The sequence below is a fragment of the Pectinophora gossypiella genome, chromosome 4 (genome assembly GCF_024362695.1).
Source record: "Pectinophora gossypiella chromosome 4, ilPecGoss1.1, whole genome shotgun sequence".
Lineage (NCBI taxonomy): Eukaryota > Metazoa > Arthropoda > Insecta > Lepidoptera > Gelechiidae > Pectinophora > Pectinophora gossypiella.
Window position 1 is genome coordinate 16,333,226 of NC_065407.1, and position 18,716 is coordinate 16,351,941.

Below are 18,716 nucleotides of genomic sequence, written 5' to 3' on the forward strand. Positions count from 1 at the left end.
TGTCGAACTTATTATCACGTTTTCTTGATTAAAATTCATAAATAAGTCAAATAGAAAAAAGAAAAAAGATTTTCGTTAGTTTTAGATCTGTCATGATGTCTGTGATGTTTGTTTATTATACATAAGAATTTCAAAATTTATCTTATTTTTTTCCCCAAAGGGCAAGGCAAAGGGAACTATGCCCATACAGCCATGTCTTGTGTTTTTTTTTCTTGATGATGATTAATGAAATGATGAAACCTAAGCCCCCACACAGACACTTACTCCAAACCCCAAACGAAGTAAGCGGCTTGTTGGCGCAAAGCGAAAATAGATAGGTACACTTTGTTTATTGAATATTCCGATTTAATAATACTATCGGGAATGTTTTCCGACTAACTTAATGTGATCATTAACCACAAAACACCACTTCGTATTGATTATTTAGATTATTCAATGAAGAAAGCAACCTTCCCGTTCCCGGTCCCACCAAAAAGTCCGCGGCAAAGAGAATATAAATAAATCTGTATGTTGGATGGAAAAACAATTAATTATAAATGACTACTATTTAGGCCGGCAAATGCAACAACTTTTTTTTTGATTTGGTTTTCCCCGAAGGGTAAGGCAAAGGGAACTATGCCCATACAGCCATGTCATTTTATGTATTGATTTTTTATTATAATATATGTCCTCTTTTAAAACACGGTACTTACCCATTATTTAAAAATGTTTAAAAAATATGCGTTAAAACAAAAATATTTTTCCAATATTCCTTTTCTCAGATTGTAATATTTTTAGTTTTTTATTTATTCATACAAAATCTCTTTATAAATTGTCACTGACATTCTATTACACTTGTCAAGTAGTCAAAGCCTTTAGAGAAAAAAAAACTATCACGCACACACACTAACATTGACACCACTACACGCTCAGCAAATACACTGTAATCTGCACCACTACAAATGTAGAATTGATCAAAATTGAGGGTCTGAAATATGGTACTTCTCGTATTCGGATCCTAAATTTTTGTTAGTTTGCGAAAATAATACACCAAAATATTACTATTTATCGGTTTTATAACAATATTCCTCTATCCGTTTTCCTGTAGCACTGCATCAACTTTTGTATGGAAAACGAATCACCTTAAGTGCAATTAATTTTCACTAATACTCGTATTGTTGGCTCGACCATTATAGATGGCGATACGGCTCACCACCTACATAAGTCTTAGTACTTAATTCATCTTGAGATGTTATATACCTACAATAGCCTACAATAAAAAAGAACAGTCGTGAGCTTTAAGAAAAAAGCTCGTATTTTGCCGCAATTTGAACATATTGCGTTAATCCGGAACCGGACGGGATTCGAACCTGTAGTTCTTACCAAGCTGGAAAGAGCATGTGTAACTAAGCTACCGTATCCTCACATCTGTCTATGCAAATACTTCTGAATTGAATATTTGAAAGTACGCCTATAAATAGTTATTTTTCATAGTGATTGTTCATCAAAACATGCTAATAATTTGAAATAAAATTGAACTTAGGCTAAGTACTTAAAGTAAAAATAATGTGAATGCGATTAGTTCAGTGTTTTTAAGTCAAGTGTAAACCCTATTTATTTATATTGTGACCCTTTAATTGTTCAAAATAACATTATCTTGTTTATAATTTGTGTGGTAAATAAATAGATATTAATTGATTATTATAAAAGCATCCCTCTGCACCAGTTCCCAGGTGGTATAGCCGAGCTGCATTGTATGACGGATGCGGCAGAGACTTGGTAAAGGGAGCTTAAGCTGGATATTTGATCCACGCAGGATATTTTATTTTTGTCTGCCATACGCAATAAAAATAATAATGCGATTAATTTAGTTCAGTGTTTTTTTAAGCGGATTTATTTATATTGCGAACCTTTAATTGTTCGAAATATCTCGTTCATGATTTATGTGGTAAATAAAAGCATCTTTTGTACCTACCTAAGTAGGCAAGTAATAACAGTTAAATTACGTATTGTAATTGACAGCCCTCAGACGTCACACACACAATTGCAGTAAAAATAGAAAAGTGTCACTGTGAAATTACGAGCACATTGTCGTAACATAACGTGTATTGTACTGTACAGTCATGAGCAATATAATGTACCCATTTTAGGACTCTGTCGCACAAACTTATTTGACATTTAGTGAGACTTACAGTTCAATTTGTCAAAAAAGTTAATGTGACATGGTACCAAAGTGTATACATATTAATACTCGTGACCGTACATTATGAAAGTACTCTTAATTATTATGTAACTTAGTAAAAAGTAATCATAATAGGTACTTTTCAAATTACTTAGGCCTCATCCATCTTTTCGGATGATTTAAACAGTGTCTACTTTCCAAATAGGACAACGGTAATAACGCCTAAAACCACATACACATTCACCATTAGACAGACAAATTATTTTAAATATTGAAAGGTATGTACGTAATTATTAAGGAATTATCTATAAATTAAAATAGAGTATACTAGCTTTAAAATTTCAATCATCTAACTTATGCAGTTTAGATTTATTCATACAATTTATTTTCCCGCTAACTCTTATTTTTTAAAATACAGCCAAAACTAAACTTTATATTTATTTAGGTGATTCAATCATGCTAGATTGAAAACATCTATCTTACGCGGTTTCGATTTTTTTCATACAAATGTTTTTTCCCGCTAACTCCCGTTCCCGTGGGAATTTTGCAATATTCTGTTGCAAATAAGCTTTAAGTTTACTAAGGTACCTGCATACCAAATTTCAAGCGTCTAACTTAAGCGGTGTAGATTTTTCATACAAAAGGATTTTCCCGCTAATTCCCGTTCCCGTGCGAATTTCGGGAATTCCTTTCTTAGTGCACCTCTACGATACCTAAGCTACGTCCCGTTCAAATTTTAAGTGCCACCGTTTAGCCGTTTAGGCTGTGCGTTGATATGTCAGTCAGTCAGTTTTATAGATTCGAATAGTGGCGCCCAAATTGGGGCCTCCTCTAACGATTTCGAAAATTGGTTAGTTGTAAATGTTGTAATACAAAAGAATAAAGTAAAATTGGTAACCAAAATTATAAATTAAATAAAGTATTAAATTAATCTTTTTCTTTTGGGGTTATGTATACGTTTTTACAATTAAATACCAGACAATATTTTGGTTTGGTCAGAAAATAAATGTAAAGCTCATGTGAAGCTTACTTTACGTAAAAAACCTTTACGTAAAGTAAGTTTCACATATAAAGGTTTTGTTACGTATTTTTTTTATGTTTACATACTTAAATAATATAAATGCCTGGTGTTAAATGTCGAAATAAAGCTAATTAAGACGAAATCTCGAAATGGTTTTAGAATTAGCGTAACTTTTTTTGTAATTGTAATAATTACTTATTTTCTCATTACTTGGGCACAAATTACTTAGTACTTGGATACTTGATTTTTGTTTGCTACCTATATTACTTCTCTTTACTTTGATCAAAATAATAATGGGTGGAAGATGTGTTCTGCCTGAACGTAATAAAAAGGGTCATCATTTATACTCAAAAAAGATAAAAGATGCATAATGTCTGTTATTTATGAAATTAGAAGGTTCAGCGAAGGGAAATCTTTACAGCGCCAGCTACAGTGTGTTAGTGACATCGTACCGAATACTGAGTGGGACGATTCAGACCATGATTATGAGTTGATATCAAGTGGATTTTCCTGTCGGAAAATTCATGCAAAAAAAAAATTAAATCACTTTTGCGACGTTAAATTCACCTTGATATAAACTTAGAAACATGGTCTAAGTCATCCCTCAAAGGTTTCGTTACGATGTCACTAACACCCGTATATGCTGAGCTTAAGTAAGTATGTTTATTTCCAAAAGTAGTCCTTCATTAGACATCCAATTACGATTTGTCCTTGATTCGATTTGTTTGTTGTAACATTTGTAATTAAAGCCGTTGTTATAACAATTTGTTTAACGTATATTATGTCGTGATCACCTTTCCATTCGCAGTTGTCGGAGGTTTTATCCTGTTGTAATCGACACATCAAGGAAATAAGGTAAATATCGGAGCTATAAATAAACTGTAAGTATGAGGAACTTTCCAGGCTGTGTTCACAAAAACAATACAGATGACGCTTCCTCTATCGTGTGGGTTGTGAGGCGCTTCTGCTTCATTACTTTGTGTTGTGGACTGTATGTTCAGGATCTCGGGGAAATAAAAGGCTCGATCAAATTTCCAGATCACTCCAAACTAAACTCCTTTATTGCGTATAAACAACTACCTTAGGTACTAATTTCGATATCACAACTAGCGGGTGTTCACGTGTCGATCGTATAGCTATCTTATTCTAACAGTATCGCCGTCTCGTTCTAGGGGCGGCGCTTCCTTTGCTGTCCCTTTTTAGCGGCGCCGTCTCGCTCTAGCGGCGGCGTCCGCTACACTTTGTATTTTGGAATAATTATGTACCCGAGTTATAAGAAAATTGAGGAGCTCGGTGGCGCAGCGGTAAACGAATGAAGTTAAGCAACTTTCGCAAAAGGCCGGTCATACGATGGGTGACCACAAAAAAAGTTTTCACCTCGAGTTCCACCGTTTCGGAAGACACGTTAAGCTGTTGGTCCCGGCTGCATTAGCAGTCGTTAATAACCATCAATCCGCACTGGGCCCGCGTGATGGTTTAAGGCCCGATCTCCCTACCCATCCATAGGGAAGGCCCGTGCCCCAGCAGTGGGGCGTTAATGGGCTGGTGATGGTGAATGACGGTAGGTAATTGACACGTTAAATCTCAACAGCGCCATCTTTATTATTTTTGGGGAACGCAGCGTGGAAATTCCCTCATTAAAAAGCTACTTTTATCAACGAGAGACCTCTCTCGTGCTCACTCCCCAACTGGGCACCCTCAGGCTTGTTGTCTTAAACGTTGTACCGGGTGAGAGCCTTCAGCGCTCCCCATTTATCCGGCCAAGTAGTTAATGCCATCTGCGGCAAATCTACAATAAGTCACGTCAAAAAAAAAAAGTGCTCACTCTGAAATAGCGACACGTGATGGGAGAAATAGGCAGTTTTTATCCTCATCCATTTATGCTGCGTATGTGGACAGGCCTGCTTCTGTCAGGGAGCTCATAAAACACTGTTTCTGTGATAAAGTCACATAAACTCTTTATTTTTCACCTTCCGTCCACCGACTGTAATTGGAATACCATTGTACTTATTTAATTCTATAAATTATGTAATACAAACTGGATTTAAAAAAAAAGAAAAGAAAGGAAAACAGGGCCCTGTGCTGGGAGGTTTTCTGGCCACGTCTTTCCCTCAGCGTTACAGATTCCGATGTGGTAGTAGTTTTACAGCTAGTTACATAATATGTAATTTAATTTTTGACGTTCAAAACGCGCTAACTTTGTAAGCCAATTTTGAAAAATAAATATTATTGAATTTTGAAATTTTGAATTTTGAAAATCAATATTACAATTAGACAGTTGCGCATATAACAGTAAGTGTCTTCTTCTATCATGTGGGTTGTGAGGTGAATTACCAAACCCATTAACCCTGGTGACAGGGTTACTATTGAGCCGCCAAGTGACACGGCTCATGTAACGACTACTTACTTACATCAGTAAGTAGTAACCGGGACCAACAATGGCTTAACGTGCTTTTTTTTAAAGATAAGTGAATAAATGATTTCTAAGATTTTCCAGCGTTTAACCTTCTATTTTCTTGGAAAACAGTCATAAGCAACTTTTATCTATGTTTTTTGGTATAAATGATGACCTTTGTTATTGCTCCCAGGCACATTTTCCACCATTATAAATTCTGATTGTGATAGAGTGAGAAACAGTGTGATAAGACAGAGATGTGGTGTAAAAGACGATATAGTGACTAAGATTGAGAAGGGAATGTTAGGTTGGTTTGGACACGTAGAGCGGATGAAGGATAATAGAATTGCAAAAGCGGTATATAAAGCGAAAGTTGATGGTAGGGCTGGCAGAGGAAGACCGAGAAGGACTTACGATGACCAAATTGGAGATGTCATTAGAAAAGGTTTAATACGATCTACTCTGAACAGGCGTGCGTGTAAGAAGCGATTGATGAATGTGGAGGAAGCAAGAGAAGTGTTAGGATCGAAGCGAATGGAATTCTATAGTCTCTGCTTACCCCGGTGGGAAATAGGCGTGAGTTTATGTATGTATGTGTATAAATTCTGAACAAAATAAAGTGAAGCAATATAGGTAGCAACATAATTCTATACGTATCTGAACCAAATAACAAGCACCAGTTTACACCGAGTAATGAGAAAGTAGCTAACTATCATGATAAATCTGAACAGCTCCATCTATTTTCTTTTTTTTTAGGATGGCTGGAAAGTCCCTCATTGGAAGATCACAACAGGCATCTCTTGTCCATCTTAGGGTGGTATTAATAAACTAATCTCAGCTTCGAGACTGCCCTCAAGACCATGTCAATGTGACAGTTCTCATATAAAAACAGAGACTTGAGCATGATCTTGAGGGCAGTCTCAGCTGAGATTCGTTTATTAATACCACCCTTAGAATAAGTAAAGTTTATCTAGGCTCACGATCTGGAGGTCCGGGTTCGATTCCCGATGGGGACATTGTCGAAATCACTTTGTGAGACTGTCCTTTCAAATTCAAATTATTGGTAAGGACTTTTCAGGCTTGAATCACCTGATTGCCCGAAAAAGTAAGATGATTCCGTGCTTCGGAGGGCACGTTAAGCCATTGGTCCCGGCTAGTAGTCGTAAAAACATGTCTACAAACCCGCATTGGAGCAGCGTGGTGGAGTATGCTCCATACCCCCTCCGGCTGATTGAGGGGAGGCCTGTGTCCAGCAGTGGGACGTATATAGGCTGTTTATGTATCCTGTAAATATCTTGTACAGTGTGCAATAAAGTGTTTTATTATCGTCAAAAAACAATTAATATAACATTTCTTCACGCTTATATCCCAAAGGGGTAGGCAGAGGCGTCTAATGTTTAAGGCAGTAGGGCGATGCCTTTTAAGATTCAAATCCCATTGTTTATAACTATAGAGCCGTGAAACCCGACCCTTACGAGGGTGTACAGTCATGAGCAATATAATGTACCCTCTTTAGGACTGTGTCGCACTAACATATTTGACATTTAGTGAGACTTACAGTTCAATTTGTTAAAAAAGTTAATGTGACATGGTACCAAAGTGTATACATATTATAATGCTCGTGACCTCCTCCTCGGCAGCTACGATTAAGTCCCATGTAACAGGGGGCCAGCCTCCCGACGACCCGATTACTCTAGCCATAGAGGCAGCCAATCAGCTCACGACACCAAACACTTCAGGACCCCAATACCGAACCCGCCAGCGTGGTCGACGATTTCCCTCATTCAGCGCTTATCGCTATCGACCCACTAGGGTCGACTAATTCTTTCAAATATTTGTCCTCTCAGACGACGCCCTTAGCCGAGGTTCCCGCTCAACTAGGCAACCTCAGGCCTGTTGTCTTAAACGTTGTACCGGGTGAGAGCCTTCAGCGCTCCCTATCTGTCCGGCCAAGTAGTTAATGCCATCTGCGGCAAATCTACAATAAGTCACGTCAAAAAAAAAAAACGGGGGAGCATATTGCCATTAACCGGGCACAAATCCTGGAAACCAAGTCATATCAATTATCTATGTTCCAAACATGAATTCAAAGGCATAAAGTTGAATTCAGTGGTTTAGACCCCGAGCAGGGATTCGAACCCGTGACGATTCAAATTCAAATTAAAATTCAAAAATATCTTTATTCAGTAGGTAACATAGTTAGACTTTGAATCGTCAATTTTACATAACGAACGTCTCATCCGCCTAAAACTACTGCAATACGATACGATGTAAGTCACACTTTTTTTTTTTTAATTAAGATGGGTTTGCTCTTGACTTTCTCTGAACAGAGCTATCACGGATTCTTCTATCGTGTGGGTTGTGAGGTAGTTTACCAACCCCATCAACCCTAGTGTCAGGGTCACTATTGAGCCGTCATAGCCCCTGACATGGCTCATGTAATGACTACTAACTTACGCCATTAATTAAAAATCTTATTTCTATTTTCCGATCATCCACCACGCTGCTCCACTGTGGTTTGGTGGAGCAACAGACCTATGTTAATTTAGAAAAGATGGGCATATTTTTGCGACTTCTTTGTTACTGTTCCTAACTATTTATGTTTTTCTCCGTGCTATTTCTTTAATTCGAGATTTAAAATTAATTAAAACTGCAAGCTTAGGTCGAAAATTTCAAATCCCAGAACCATTTTCAAAGCATGCTTTTTTGTGTTTGCTTTGTTGTCTTATGTTGTCCGAATAAATGATTTTTGATTTTGATTTGATTTGAAAGCTTGCTTCTATATTATATATATATTCTATATATTCCAATGTCACCGCCTACATTTTCTTAGTAAGTATCTTCCTTTAACTTAACTCTTTTTATAGCGTGACCTATTAAAGTACCTGCGACAAGATTATAATTTCAAGGCATTTTGCGGCCATTTTTAGCTCCGTGTCGCCTATACAGGACAGGTAGTTGGTTCGATTAACGAGTGAACAAGAATGAACGGGCGTGCGTCATTCTGCGTACTTCGATTCATGAATAGAGGCTTGCACCCCGGGACGACCTACTTTTTGACTCTGTGTCTCGCAAGCTTACTTCTGCAAGGTCCCAAGCGCCCCACGCACTGGCAGAGAAAACCAACCTCCTTACTGAGGTAAATAGGTCATCCTATGGGGTGCATTTTGAAAGTAGGTTATGATGTTACGGTTGCGATGGGATGTGTATGACGTCAGTCGGTGAGGGGGGGTTGCAGCGCTGGAATTGGGTCAGTTTCATTCTGAAACAGGTTGGGTGCGGGGAGTGGGGTACGGTTACCAGCAAAAATTGCTGCTAGCTATTATTAGGACCAGAGTTGCTGTGGTGGTACTGACTGGATTTCATATTTGGAAAAAAATATTATAATTTTAATTTGATAGTGGAAAGGTTTTAGACAATACGGTAGTTTTCAACTAGTCAAATTAGTTACTTTTTGTTAAACGTGAAAACACGAAAAGGCTATGGAATTTGTATGAGAAAACAATCTGTGACATCATAGAAAGACGTGAGGAAATGTCGCAGTCACTATTAATTTTTTTTTATTATTAAAATTAATAAATAGAAAAAATAATTATTTTTTGTCACCTTTAGATCTGTCTTTATTTAGTAATGAGAATTTAATAATTTATCTTTGACCTATGAAACTACCCGTTGATAAAACCATATTATTCATGTGGATTTTATAAACAAAGAACTGATATAGAAATGGTTCATCATATCCATCTTTGGACTTCGTATCAACAGTGGCTGCAAGTTGTCTTTGATTACTTGTGGCTCTGCCCACCCCATTAGGGATTACGGGCGTGAGTTTATTTATGTATGTATGTATAGAAATGGACATATTTTATCAACACTTATGTATATCTTAGTTGATACATTATTTTGGTTGTCCCAACAGCAAGCTAGGTATTTTTTTTGTGTCTCATTGTAGATTTGCCGCAGATGGCATTAACTGCTTGGCCGGACAAATGGGGAGCGCTGAAGGCTCTCACCCGGTAACAGCAAGCTAACACAAAAACAAATATACTTTATTGCACACAACATACAATCCAGTTTTACATACATGGACGAAGAATACAGTATAATCTGGCGGCCTTATTGCTAAGCAGCGATTTCTTCCAGGAAACCAGTGGCAAGAAAACATATATCACAATAATGCTCGTGACCGTACGTGACGGTGCAACATCTTGTATGAAACTTAAAAAAGATATGCCAAACGTTCGCGTTAGACCACAACCTTAACTGAGCGACCATGTATGAAAATATAACTTAGCATTACATACGGTCTCTGTGGTCCAGTGGTTAAGCGTTGGACCCACGATCCGGGGTCCCCGGAGACCCCGGGTTCGAATCCCGGTGGGGACATATCACAAAAATCACTTTGTGATCCCTAGTTCGATTAGGACATTACAGGCTGATCACCTGATTGTCCGAAAGTAAGATGATCCGTGCTTCGGAAGGCACGTAATTGTTTGTGTATGTGTATTAGATTATATAATAAATTACCATCTGACATAAAAAATTACCTGTAACTCAATTTAAGACAAAATTGTATACTTAAATGGCTCAATGAAAAGAAATACTACAACATTGAAGAATTTATAAGATAATATTACCCGTCGCACTGTCAATATTGCATGCCTATTTTTATAAGCAAAACATGATGTTCTTATTGTTGAAATACCATGTTTGAAGCAAAGAAATGATTATGAATCGAATAATTTCAGCCTGCAGTGTTCTAGCCAAACAAAGCGCACCTTATCTGGTAATTTTAATTATATACGTATTCTAACGAACTACGTATTAATATCCCTTCCTACATAGGCAGCCCAAATACATTAACTACTATAAATTCGACATGAGTAATACTTCGAATGTAATCACCTGATTATCCAAAAATAAGGTGATCCAACCACGTTAAGCATGTTGGTCCCAGATACTTGTTACTGTTAGGGACCTATGGCGGCTCAATAATAACCCTGACACCAGGGTTGCTAAGGTTGACCAACGATCTCACTACCCACGTGATAAAAGAAGATGAAGAATACAATTTCTGCATGGGATTAAAACTACTGTTTAGTTAATTAATTCCACATTAAAAAAACTAGACACGAGTATTAACACACCATACTACATGACATAGATACGGGTACACACACATATTCACATACTTGACAAAATAATAATCACTCCGTCTGTCGCTACACGTCTAAAATAAGGGCGAACAAATAGTGGCGCCCAAACTGGGGCCACTCTGTAACCTTGGCAAGTGACGCACGTAAGCCTCAATGGCTGGGTCTAGCCTTCATATCTAGCGTTCTAGTTCCTATCACCTAATTTTAGTGTGACATTGAGCTAATGGTGTTTGCGAACTCAGCCCTCAAATCAAATCAGGTGATCGGTGATATGAAAATAGACTGCTCAGGTAAGCTGTTATTTATTTTACAAAGGTGTTCAGGAGTTCCAGTAGAATTGGTTAAAGTTATACATTGTTTTAAGTTTACGCGGTTATCGCGGTCATGGCACTTGCAACAGTGTCGAAATATTGGGAGTCTCATATCCCGACTTTAAACGCGGAAGAACCCGTTATTATGTGTTTTAATTTTGGTTAAAGTTGTTAGTTGTTTCTCAATGCATTTCGTAGTAACATTTTATAACGTTGAGAAGCCTTTGTACCGATTTTGTTTCTCTACTTGCTACTGGCAATCTAGCCAAAAACCACATTACAACTTAAACTGATAATTACCTAACAGAAGCGATGGAACCGTCACTCAAGGTGTTCTAACTGAAATCGGATGTGCAACTTCTAAATGTCAAACGGGCAGAGTCGATATACCGGCCACTTGTTGCAGATGACCGGGTCACGAAGGGGCGGGGGAGGGGAAGAGGGGCGGCGGAGCGGGGTAAGAGGGGGCGGTCAACGACCGGGAGAGTTCCGCTTGCTATTTCTGGAACTGCATGCATAGTGCATAGGTAAAGTTCGAAGGTCGCGCTGCGCGAGGTCACCGGGTGAGAGCCTTCAGCGCTCCCCATTTGTCCGGCCAAGTAGTTAGTGCCATCTGCGGCAAATCTACAATAAGTCACGTCAAAAAAAAAAAAAAACTGCGCGAGGCGCGGCAAGTTTGCTTCAGCAGTTTCGGTGATGATTGATCAATTAGTTTTTTTTTTCACTACATCGTCCTAAAGCAGAGATTTTCAGACACAAAAATTAAACAATGGGGCTTGGATTTTAAAAAGACATTCTTACGACTTTAACAGAGAGCACAGTCTTGTTCTCGAGTTGCTATGATTCCTAATTCCAGTTTAGCTAACCTGAAAGTAGAAGAAAATTCTTCCACATCGAACGCGCTGTCAGAATTTTCAGTTTTACTTATAAAAAAACTGTAAATTATTATTCTATATAATTCTTATTATAATATATTCTTTATTCTGAGGAGCTTGGTGGCGCAGCGGTAAACGGTCTGCGATTGTTAAAGTTAAGCAACTTTCGCAAAGGCCGGTCATAGGATGGGTGACCACAAAAAAAAGTTTTCATCTCGAGCTCCTCCGTCCTTCGGAAGGCACGTTAAGCTGTTGGTCCCGGCTGCATTAGCAGTCGTTAATAATCACCAATCCGCACTGGGCCCGCCTGGCGGTTTAAGGCCCGATCTCTCTATCCATACATAGGGAAGGCCCGTGCCCCAGCAGTGGGGACGTTAATGGGCTGGTAATGATGATGATTCTTTATTCTAATTCTATTTATACTCTATATTCTTAATTCTTGCGTACAATGTGGAAGAATTTTGAGCTACTTTCAGGGTTTAAACTGGAATTAGGAATCATAGCAACCGGAGAGCAAGAGGTTGTGCTCTCCGTTAAAGTCGTAAGAAAAAAACTGTCAGAATTTTCAGTTTTATACGTAATTATAAACACTATCACAGAACAGTGAAGATCGACTTTTATTTTTTTAATTTGAGACTACTGCAACTTTATAAAATCTAAATTAGGTAGTTTCATTTCACTGTGCATTTATGGAACAAAACATAAACAAACCTAACCACTATACGTTTTGATATCAAGTAATTTTACGACGAGACCAATATTTTAAGGTCTAGATAAATTGATATCTAGTCGAGTCTGTAATGTAGTTAGTCATACTGATATTTTTTTTATATTGGGTAATGCGTTATGCACACCACACGTCCCGGGACGACGACGTGATTATGTGGGACTCTCCGGATGTTTACACCCGGTATACCCATTATCATCTCCCTAGCATTATCCCGTTTTTCACAGGGTCCGCTTACCTAACCTGAAGATTTGACAGGTCCAGTTTTTTACAGAAGCGACTGACTGTCTGACCTTCCAACCCGCGAATGGAAAACCAACCCAATACAGGTTATATCACATACCTCCGAAAACGCATTTCTCGGGAATGTAGGTTTCCTCACGATGTTTTCCTTCACAGCTGAGCATGTGATAATCATTGATGATCCAAAGATGAATTCGAAAATAAATTCGACAATCATTGGTTTAGGCCTGTGCTGGATTCGAACTTGCGACCTCAAAGTGAGAGGCAAGCGTTCTAACAACTGGGCTACCATTGTTTCCCAGTAGACCCGGTATACCTAATATACCAAAAGTTAAAACCCAATGGTGTTCCTGCCTGAACTAATTGGCGAACGGACTAACCTGTTATCCGAGGAAAAATTCGTAAAAAATGTTGTCATGACTAATTTAAGAGCCACGCTCTTGTCGGTGTAGCATTTCTTTCCATACTACTTTTTAGGGAAAAATAGGACAGTGGTTTCCCTCTTGCCTTCTGCCCTAATACAATTGTAATAAAATGCAATACAATTGTAATGTTGTGCTTAATACAATTTCAGTAATTTGCTGCCTAATATTAGTTCCCAGACGGCAATTGTCAAGGCATCACCTGCCAAGGAAGTCTTCTTAGCATATTCTAAGAACGTCGTATTAATGTAATACTACTATTACAAAACTTGAACTATAAATAAATAACACATGAACTTTCAACCCACTGATTTCTATGCAATCAGAGCTAATTATATCATTATAACTGGAATGATGTCATTGGAGGTAGGTACTGCAATAAGTTCCAGACTTAATGCAGCATTATAACCCTAACAGAATTGACGTCAGACGCTTTGCATAAATTATAATAATTTCCTTTCAAATTTAACACATAAATTATGTCTATTTTCTTGTATATTCCTTTTTGTATAAATATTTGACTAAACATTTTCTATCGTGTGGGTTGTGAGGTGGATTACCAACCTCATCAACACTGGTGTCAGGGTTAGTATTGGGCTACCAAATGCCCCTGACGTGACTCATGTAACGACTACTTACTTCACATCAGTAAGTAGTAACCGGGACCAACGTGAACTTTGCGACCTCAAAGTGCGCGGCAAGCGTTTTACCAACTGTGCTACCACGGCAACCCTTCACGTCTGAGTACAGACATGAGCAATATAATGTACCCACTTTAGGACTCTGTCGCACTAACATATTTGACATTTAGTGAGACTTACAGTTCAATTTGTCAAAAAAGTTAATGTGACATGGTACCAAAGTGTCTACATGTTAATGCTCGTGACCGTACATAATCAACTATTGATAATGATAATCATTTAAAGATCCTAACATTACATAACATAAACTGCCTATATACGTCCCACTGCTGGGCACAGGCCTCTCCTCAATCAACCGGAGGGGGTATGGAGCATACTCCACCACGCTGCTCCACTGCAGGTTGGTGGAGGTGATTTTTCGGCCAATAGCCGAGACCAACGGCTTAACGTGCCGTCCGAAGCACGAAATCATCTTATTGTTTCGAACAGTCAGGTGATTCAAGCCTGCAAAGTCCTTACCAAACAAAGGACAGTCTCACAAAGTGATTTCGACAATGTCCCCATCGGGAATCGAACCCGAACCTCCAGATCGTGAGCCTAACGCTCTAATCACTAAACCACGGAGGCTGTTAAAGATCCTAACATTAATTTGAAAAAAATGAAAACAAATCGAAAGTGGTTTAGGTCAGTGCTGGATTTGAACCTGGGACCTGACAAAGCGAGTCAAGCATTCTTCCAACTGGGCTACTTGGCACTGAGTATATTTTCAAACATACTCATTCACTAAAATTAGACGTGCAATACTAAAGATAGGCCACTACTGTCCCAAAAACAGGTAACCCCGAGTCCTAAATATCCGAGTCCACAAAAGTTGTTCTATTTCAGATGTAAGGTTGCATAATAGGAGGCTGCGTGTGACGTCAGGGGGCGCGGCGGCGCGGCCCATTCATGCCCTCACCCACACAGGCGCAAGTCGAGCCCGCCAGGTGACGTCACACCAGCCGACCAATGACAGCGCAGGCCCATTCAAGCCTAACTCCTGAAGGGAAATTCGACGGGATGAAGCCAGTGCTACTCCAACCGCCGCCGGAGCCCACGTGAACAGCTCTCGCGAAAGTTGACCAAGTTTTTAAAAGTTCTTAATTTAACATTTTAAAAATTTGGCTCTTAATTCTGTTTTTGAAAGCATTGGCATGGTACTTTAATGTTTTTTTTGGATCAGCTGTGTGGGGTGAGTGCTGATTACAAATTACAGACTTGAGTAAAAAAAAACTGAGAAAAAATTGGCCCTAAATGCTAGTATTCAAAAAGTTTTTAAAGTGTTAGAACACGTGTAGCAGATGGTAGCGCTACGCTGCTACGGAACGCCTACGCGACTCAGCGTAGCCCCGTAGACTCGCCCACGTTGTCGGGGATTCTGCCTACGTGACCGACGAGTTACCTCTGATTCTACTCTACTCAAAAATACACTAAAATAAATTTAAGCTTAAATAAAATTAAACTAAAAAAATATTAAATTTTCTACAATGTATTACGGAAAAGCTAAAGTTTTACGTATTCACGAAAGATAAAAGAGAGTCAATCGTAATTAAAGTTTCTAAAATGACCTATGTCATTATAGCCATTACCTACCTACGCCTTGACATCATTTTGTCACCTTTGACCTTTTAAAGGTTTCAGTACGATACGTTTTTAAAGTAATTAAAAATAAACTACAGCTCATTGATTTCACACAAAGGAAACGTTAATTTACAACTCAAAAGAATAATATAATTTTCCACATTGTTTGTTATGAAAGGTTTTATATTTATGATATAAGCAAACTGTTTTATAAAACTTTAAAAGTAAGTACTTTCCATAAAAACGTATAAAAATAGAATATTTTATTTATAGTGTAGGATCATTAACATACATTTATAGAATGTCAATATTTCACATTAAATTAATTACAGTCCTACATTACTAACATACACACATTCACTAAGTGAGGTAAGTACACACGACGGTAAGTAAGGTCCAAAATAAGACGTCATCTGGGGAAATTCCAGAATCAAAATATAAGTTGCAATGAGGGAAAATTACAGAAACAGAAAATAAGATGTAATCAGGGAAAATTACAGAATCAGAAAATAAAATGCAATCAGGGAAATTTCCAGAATCAGGAAATAAGATGTAAGTAACCAGGGAAAATTCCAGAATCAGAAAATTCGAGTAAAGATTGTGGCCCAAAAGCTGTCATTCAAAACGAAAACTAGATAAAGGGGTTCAGAAAGACCCACAACTCAAAATCAAACATGTGTTTATTCAGAGGGCAAAATAGTACTAACGTAATAGTACTTACCGTGAAAGTCGTTTTAAGTACATAAATATTATATTCATTGTCAGAAATCTTATTCGTCTAAAACATTATTATGCCATATGCGGCAAATATACCATAAGTCACGTCAAAAAAAAAACCTGAATAGCCGAGGAAGTGTAGCTGTAAAAACCTCGGCACAGGGCCCTAAACGTTCTCAAATGTTCAGCGATTATTTACGGTTTTAGGAGGTATCAATATAGATAGAAATAAAAATATAAATACTACTAATAAGTACTTCAGAAATCATAATTTTACCGCTATGTTTTTCTTAATCATTATTTTATGTACTTACTTCAGAACTAGACATTGTAACTACTGTTATGGCGGATGATTCAGATCATGATTCTGAGTTAATATCAAGTAGAATTAATCGTCGCAAATTTTTTTGATTTCTTTTTCAATTGTATACTTTAGCAATGGAAAAATCCACTTGATATTAACTCAGAATAATGAGTTGAATCATCGCTCTCAGTATTCGTTACGATGTCACTTACATCCCATATGTACAGGTAGCCATACAAGTACGTATGATAGGCAGTAGTTATTAAGAAAACTTTAAACTACTGAATTAATGAATCAACTAAATTCCATGAATATCAAAGGTCGTGTGGCACAACTTTTACCGAGTGAGAGTCTTCAGCGCTCCCCATATGACTGGCCAAGTACTTAATGTCATAGACGGCAAATTTACAATAAGACACGTCAAAAAATACTTATTTTTAAACGCCCTGGTGCCGACTTAATTTCACCGTCACTTTTGTAATTGTTTGCAACTTGACTAAAGCACTTTATGTCCATTGTCGCTTTTCGTTTTCGTTGGGAACTTAGCTACAGTCCCTGCTGTCGCTCATATTTCAAGGAAAGAAAGAAAGAAACATTATTTACGAACACCAGAGACACAGACAGACATGTCATGAGATTCTATCTATCTATCTATGTACATTACATTTACACAGAACAGAATTCACACAAAAAGAAAAACAAATCAAAACTAATATCATCATCTCCCTAGCATTATGCCGTTTTTCGCGGGGTCTGCTTACCTAACCTGAAAATTTGACAGGTCCGGTTTTTACAGGAGCGACAGTCTGTCTGACCTTCCAACCCGCAAAGGAAAACCAGCCCAATACCGCTGAGGTCACATACCTACGAAAATGCATTTCTCGGGAATGTGGGTTTCCTTACGATGTGTTCCGTCATCGCTGAGCACGTGATATTGATTTTTGATCATGTTTCTAGTTCTGGACTAGCATTTTACAATTTAACTTTGACCCAGTGAAATACCGCATTCTAAGTTAGATACGATAAATTTTAAAGCTAAAGGTCACCAACCTATAGCCTATAAATAAACCCTCATTAAGTACCTTGTTGCTGCAGAGCTGCTGTCGCGCGACAGACGACATTGCCGCGTTTTGATAAATTCATATAAAATGTTGCGCGCGCGAATTGTCGCCTCCCGCCAAGTAGTTACCTAATATCATTTGCGTCTTAAGTCCAATAAGTTAAAACAAAATCTTATTGCTATGCAAGTGCACGGCACATTTTGCATAGACTCATCAAAATATTTTCATGTACTTCTAAGTTCAAAGTGTCTTTAACTCTAGCCATAGATGCGGCCAATTAGCTCGCTAACAAACACTTCAGAAACCCGATACCAACCCCGCCGGCGTGGTCGCCAATATTCCTCATTCAGCGCTTATCGCTATCGACCTACTAGGGTTGATTAATTCTTTCAAATATCCTCTTTCGAAGCCAACTGGGCACCCTCAGGCCTGTTGTCTTAAATGTTGTACCGGGTTCTCACCCGGTACCGTCCCTCAGCGTTCCCCATTTGTCCGGCCAATAGTTAATGACATTTGCGTCAAAAAAAGGGTCTTTAACACGCAGTATCTACTTCTTCTTCTTATCGTGTAGGTTGTGAGGTGGAATACTAGCCTCATCAACCCTGGTGTCAGGGTTACTATTGAGCCGCCAAAGGCCCCTGACATGGCTCATGTAACGACTACTTACTTACATCAGTAAGTAGTAACCGGGACCAACGGCTTAACGTGCCTTCCGAAGCACGGATCATCTTACTTTAGTATCTACTTAAATCTACTTACTAATCAGCATGAGAGAGTAGGTACGGTATCATGAAATGGGAAAATCAGAAAAGCAAACAATTCGGTTAAAAAATAATAATTAAACGTATGGGGCAATAGTACGTCCTTGACTGAATGTGAAAAACTCTGACTGTGGTATCAGGTTCCAATCACAAAATGAAGCTACACCAATGATATTCGCTCAACGGTGAAGGAACACATCGTGAATTATATTCCCGAAAAAAATCAGGGACATCTAACTTAACTTGCATTGAGCTGCTCTTCCCTTCGCAGGTTGGAAGGTCAGACAGGCAGTAAGTTTTA

At 38.3% G+C, this 18,716-nt stretch overlaps 1 protein-coding gene across 1 annotated transcript in view; it reads left to right on the top strand.

Moving 5' to 3' along the window:
* The first annotated feature begins 7,751 nt into the window (after window positions 1–7,751).
* Window positions 7,752–18,716, top strand: part of LOC126382366 (lysosomal acid glucosylceramidase-like) — a 251,263-nt gene continuing 240,298 nt past the window's right edge. The window contains exon 1 of the mRNA XM_050032184.1: window positions 7,752–7,767. The gene's annotated coding sequence lies outside the window, so the exon portion shown is untranslated. The remainder of the gene's footprint in view (window positions 7,768–18,716) is intronic.